A 6,737-nucleotide genomic window follows, 5' to 3' on the forward strand; every position below is an offset into this window, starting at 1 on the left:
TTATTTTATGTTCTTATCCATTTTAGATTAATGTACGAAAACCATTCAAACCTGTAAAGAATTTCTGTGAGTTTACTTGAGCCAAACTGTCAACAATTGCCAGGAAGCAGTACCTCAACGTACTGGGATAATGCTCCAGAGAATGGCAGTTTTCTCATCTGTTTTTATACATTGCAATCAAAGGAGGGGAGGTAGGCGGGTTACATGAAATCCACTGGTGATAGATTAGGGAGGCGGGAGAAAGCAAAGGGAGGGGGAGAACCTCTGGGATTGGATAAAAGTAAAATGATAGACACATACTTAGGTGGGTGCAGGATACTTAACAGTCAACAGTTAACATAACGATAACAATGAGGAAATTTATGGTCTCCTGTCCTGGCACCCAGGGCATTTGGTTGTGCCCCAGGGGTAGGGGTAGGTGGGGGGAGTTACATTTCATAGGTATGTTATCTTAGATGCAAAAAGACAGTAGGCTCAGTTAAGGCAAAAGTTGGCTTTGTCAGGGAAAATACTGGCCTAGAACATGACTCCCCACCATAACTGCTTTTAGTTAAAGTTTAATTTCAGACCATCCCTTGTGGTGACTTTAGGTCTTTAAGTTTGCAAGACCGCCATGCAGGCCTCCCCTGAGCTTGTCAGGTTAGCATGTGGCCTTTTTTTTTTCCATCCACAAGATAAACACAAGTTATCTACATATATAAAAGCCTAAGCGACCGTTGGACAGTTTGACTGGTAGCTATGATGCGCACTGACCACCAGGGGGCAGACGCTCAGTGCACAGGCATGGAAACATGAAACAGACTGATGAATCTCAGAGGGAAGCGGGGAGGGTGGGAAGAGATTAACCAAAGATCTTATATGCATACTAGAGGCCCAGTGCACGGATTCATGCACCGGTGGGGTCCCTCGGCCTGGCCTGCAGGGATCGGGCCAAAACCAGCCAGGTGCATAGATGGGTGGGGTCCCTCAGCCTGGCCTGTGGGGATCGGGCCGAAACTGGCAGTCTGACATCCCCTGAGGGGTCCCGGATTGCAAGAGGGTGCAGACCAGGCCGAGGGACCCCACGAGGGGCCTCTAGTCTTTATAATAAACTAGAGGCTCGGCGCACAAAATTCGTGCATTGGTATAGTCCCTAGGCCTGGCCTGAGATCAGGGCCATCTTCCCCGGCTGCCAGCAGCCGGCCCCACCCCCTGCCACCACCCACCCCCGGTTCCTTATTCGCCATTGGAGGATTGGAGCCTGCTGGCCAGGGGAAGGGACCGAGAGGTTGGCTGTGGGCTGGGGGCAGCTCCTGCGTTGAGCGTCTTCCCCCTGGTGGTCAGTGTGCATCATAGCGACCAGTCGTTCCATCGTTCGGTCGATTTGCATATTACCCTTTTATTAATATAGAATGCTTGATCTCTATTAAGAATTATTTTATAATATACTTAAAACTTTTCTTATGAACACATGACTAAACGAATATTATGTGTAAAAACAATGCAGCATTCACGAACAGCAGGTTTAAGGTAGAGAAGCAACACATTCAAGCTTTCTCAACAAAGAGTCCCTTTTAGACTTTAACCCATGGGCGTGGAATAAAACACTGGGTGTGAAGGATGAAAGACGACACGTCGGGTTATTTTCCCCAAAGGGTTAATGGGAGGAGGTGGGTGGGGGGCAGCCAGCTGGAGCTGTGTGACCTTGACCAAAGTCTGAGCCTCTCTGAGCCCCAGCTGCTCCCTCAGCAAGGATAAGGATGTCTGCCCAGGGCCTGTGAGAACCGAGACGGTGTGCCCTGCCTGGCCCTCTGGGAGCGCCCGGTAAACAACGCCCTTTGTTACCTCACGAGGACTGCAGGAAACCTGCCTCACTGTGCCAAGGGCTCAGGGCAGCGGCAGTGGGGGCAGCTCTGGGAGTGAGACCCCAGTCCCAGCCCAAAGCCCACAGGTGTCTGGGGCCGGGCAGGGGCTCAGGGCCCGAGTGGGCGGGCTGGCCGGGGGCAGGTGGGCCGGGCTAGTTCAGAGTCCGTGAAGCTCGGCTGTAAAGTAGCAGGTCCAGCTCCTGGGTGTGGTGGGGCCTGGCTCTTAGCCACCTGGACATCAACCCCCCCCCTCCCCCCCGTTCCCACAGACACGGGACGGTGAGCAGGCGCTTGCCAGAGCTGGTGCACAGCTACCCACGGGCTCCAGTCAGTTCCGGACGGCTGGGGATTTCCTTCCCTCGCCATCCCCGGTGCGACCAGGTCTGCTTTGGGGAAAGCTGGGCAGCGGCTGTGCCAGCTCGGCACGCAGAGCCCACTGCCCGGGTTTCTCTCCCGAGGAGACGACACTGGGCCAGCGTTCCCCTGCCTGTGGGCGCACAGCTGGCCAGACGTGGTGACGCGCTGCACCTCCCGTCTTCTCACTGCCACTGAGCAGGCGGAGCAGCGTGGGACCGCTGTTTCACCGCTAGGGAAACTGAGGCAGGAGCCACGCCCGCAGCCTGCCGGGAGTGGAGCCGCGGGCAGAGACATGCAGGCCAGCTCACCGGCTCACACCACAAGCAGACCAGGGAGCACCGTGTTCTGGGCGAGCTCAGGACCCCGGGGAGGGAGAGACAGGCTGGAAACCCGAGCCGGCTGCATGCCTGGAGACCAGGTGTCGGGAGACCAGAGGAGGGCGCCCGCCATCCCGGGAGAGGCAGGCAGGCAGCCTGCCCGACCTCTGCCCATCCTGACCTCCGTCCTGCTGGGAAGGGGAGGGGTGCCCACAAAGAAGTGCCGGTTTCCTCCCGGGGCATGGCCAGCAGCGAGGCTCCCAGGAGCTGATGTGCCCGCGGGAGAGGCAGGCCCACGACAGAGCCGGACGTCCTGCGCTGGCCAGCTTTTCACCACCAGGAACCTGTGCGTCACTGCTGACCGGGTCTGTCTGCTGTGGGCTTGGTGAGGCGGGCGCGTCCAGATGGCTGGCGCGTGATGGACCCCACTGGTCTCCCGCTTCTGGTGGCTCCGAGGCTCCTGGCTGTGGCCGCAGCCTCGTCTGTGCTGGTCTCGCTGGTCTTCCCTCGCTTGTCTCCTTTTCTCTCGCCCTCCTCCTGGGGGGCGACTGGTCTTTGGATTGAGGGCCCACCCGGGCCCAGGTGGCCTCACGTCCAGCTCTTCACCTTGCTTAGATCTGCGATGACTCTCATTCCAAATGAGGTCACATTCGAGGGTCCTGGTGGGCACATCTCTTGGGGGGTCACTCTTCCACCCGCTAGAGTTGTTTAACAAAACACCCCAATTCTCTGCTAAGCAAATTCATTTGCGTCCCGAAAAACAAAATAATAAGCCCCCTCTCATGGCCACAAGTGCCCCTGAGCATCTAGAACGGGCTTAGGGGACACAGCCACCTGCCTGCCCGGGAACACCGACAAAACACAATTATCCACACGCGGCCGTCACTGCAATGTAACAAATAAAAACAGCTGCTTCTTTAAAACCATGCTTTTTACTTTCCCGTTTAAATACATGCTATTATGTAAACAAAACAAGCATAGGGCCAGTTAGTGTACCTGGTAGTTATGAACAGCAGGAATCACGGAAAAAAACCAAGGCCTCCAACTGTTGGATGTGAAAATGGCAAAATAAAGCAACACTGTGCCCCAAGGAACTGTTTGCAGAGACACACGGAAGCAGACACGGCGCTACTGGATATGATGGCGAAGAACACCCCCCCTGCTGCCTATCTGCACCAGCGCGAAGCCTTCCTGTGTGGTAGACTGCCCCTCCCCTCCCCCGAACACCCGTCCTGGGGTCTCCATCAGCCTGCTGCCCCTGGGGCTGGGCCACGCCACCTGCTCAGCAGCCCCTGTGGACCCCTCACTGCACGACGCCCACCCCTCTGAAAAAGCTACGTCAACAAATATTTCTCAAAAACCTAACACGAGTAACCCAGCCGGCGTGGCTCAGAGGTTGAGCGTCGATCTATTAACCAGGAGGTCACGGTTTGATTTTCCTGACCAAGAGCTACTAAAAGCGTAAATGAACTTCTGTACGAGGAGGGCATGTGGCCAAGGAGCCGGGCGAGGAGCCTGCAGCCTCTCCGGGGGAACTGGGCTGGGAAGCAACCCTGACACAAAACGTATTAGGTTTGGTTTTTTTAAAATGTATTTTTATTGATATCAGAGAGGAAGGGAGAGATAGAAACATCAATGAGAATCACTGATCGACTGCCTCCTGCATGGCCCCTACTGGGGATCGAGCCCACAACCTGGGCATGTGCCCTGACCAGGAATCGAACCCAGGACTCTTCAGTCCACAGGCCAACACTCTATCCACTGAGCCACACCGCAAGCGTGTGTTTTTGATCTTAAAACTGACAGAGTAACAATGGCCAGCATTTAGGAGCATGGCCTGGTGGGCCTGGCTGGGTGCACACTCGGTCTTGAAGGCTCACATGGCTCTGCCAGGCGAGGACCCCGAGACTGCGGGTGGGGTGCCCACTCTGCTTGGAAGTGGGGAGATTAACACTCGAAACCCACATCCCTGTGATGCCACAGCCGGAGCTTCAGCTGCTGTGCCAACTGCCCCCTCACAACCCCAGTCTAGGAAACATGCAGCTATTTAAAAGTTAAAAACCCCAGAGATCACTTTAACCTACTACTCGGGTAAATTCTGAGAACAGGCTCACGTCTGTGCCGTGTCACTCTGCTGTGGACATTTATGCTTCTTTTACAGAAGGGCAGACCCGTGAACTATTTATAAACTGCTTTCTCCTCGGCCGCGGAGACCAGGCCCCCCTGAGAGACCGCACAATTTCTGCCCGTCTCCCATTGCCTCACTGAAACGCTTGGAAAAGCACAAGAAGGCAGGTGGGCAGCGGGGAGAGAGGCATCAGGAGTGAGATTTCAACGAGGTAGGGAAGGAGGAAGGCGAAGGAGGCGGTGGGGGAGGGAGCAGCCCCGGATAGGCAGTGGGGATAGGCGCTGGGGCGGGGCAGCAGGGGATTAGCTGAGTGGGGTGGGAACAACTGCTCCCTCCCACGCCAGGCAGGCAGCTGGCAGCTGGCTTGGCCCCCGCCTGCCCGTGGCCGGGTTTCCCAGGAAGTCCTTCCTCAGCCTGGCACCTGGGAAGGTCTCAGCGGCCGCTCCCCTTCCGGGCCAACACCTGCCACAGGAAGCTCCTGCCAACCTTTCCATGTAGGACAGGGGCCTGTCCGAGACACCGAGTTCCCTGGATTATCCAGTAAGTTCTGAGCACACACGTGATGGGAAGGCTCAGAGCACACGGACTCACTCCCCAGCCCGTGACACTCGTGGTAGGGACATCAAATGGTCCAACTGCCCTGGAAGACCGGTGGCGGCTCAGTTGGTTGGAGCGGCGTCCTGCGCACCGAAAAGCTGTAGGTTCGAATCCTAGGACATCCACCGGAGCCTCTCACCAGCCGGCCCATTTCTGAGACACGAGGGTCAGCCCTGATGCTGAATGTCGCTTGCTCATCTGTCCCAGGAGAGGTGAAGTCACCCTAGCCCAACTGTATTTTGCAAAAATACAGAAAACAGAGTTCCATTTACTCTTTGCCCAGTTTCCCCTGATGTGAACATCTTATGTAATTTTAGTACAACAATCAAAGCAAGGAAATAAATGCTGGCACGATACTATACTATCTCAGTCCATTTGGGCTGCTATCTATACTAATAAAAGGGTAATATGCTAATTAGGCTGGGTGACCAGATGTCTTCTGGACGTCCGATTTCCTTCCGGGCAGTTAGGGGGCGACCAGGCCGGCAGGGGGGCAGCTGGGGGGCGGCCAGGCTGGCAGGGGGGCAGTTAGGGTGCGATCAGGCAGGCAGGCAGGCAGGCAGGTGAGCGGTTAGGAGCCAGTGGTCCTGGATTGTGATAGGAATGTCCGACTGCTGGTTTAGGCCCAATCCCTGTGAGAGGGTGCAGGCTGGGCTGAGGGACCCCTCCTCCCATGCATGAATTTTGTGCACTGGGCCTCTAGTAAAAAAATAAACAAACTGTTATGTTGTTTATGTGTCAGTGCTGGAGGCTGGAAGCCCAAGTCAAGGGGCTGGCAGATGTGGTGTCCGGTGGAGCCGCATGAGGCTGCCGATGGCTCTCTTCTCGCTGTGTCCTCAGTGGTGGGAAGAACAAGGGAACCCCGGGGTCTCTTACAGAAACAAGGGCATTGATCGCATAATGAGGTCCCACCTCCTAATACCATCACACCTGGATTGTACCTAATACCATCACATTATGCTTAAACATATGAACGTTTTGGGGGGGAGTGGGGAGATGAGCATTCAGTCTATAGCAAATACTGCCATAAACGCAGACTTTATCCAGAGTCCACGCTTCCCATTAATGTCCTCCTCCTGGTCCTGCCAATCCAGGCAGCACATGCAGTCGGTGCAGCGTCTCCGTGGCCTCCTGGGGGCTGGGCAGGCCCTCTGAACTTGACTCCCCGGAACTTGGCCCTTCCGGGGAGCTCGGCCCAGTTACGCCGCAGAACGTCCTGTTGGGGTTCGCTGATGTTTTCCCGGGAGGGGACCGAGGTGGTGCATTTTTGGCAATAACACCACAGCAGCGCCTGAGTCCTCGGGGCTCCGTGTGAGAGGCACCGCCCAGGTCGCTGGGTTACGGCCTGGGGTCCAGCCTCCCCGTGGTGACGTCACCACGCCCCTCTGTGACTCACTCGTGTCCTGGGGAGACCTGACCTGACAGCCACCTGTGGTCTCCAACCTGCCCGCGAGCCCCAGGCTCCCCGCCTGCGGATCAGGGGGCGACGGAGAC

Source organism: Cnephaeus nilssonii (assembly GCF_951640355.1).
Source record: "Cnephaeus nilssonii genome assembly, chromosome: 5".
NCBI lineage: Eukaryota > Metazoa > Chordata > Mammalia > Chiroptera > Vespertilionidae > Cnephaeus > Cnephaeus nilssonii.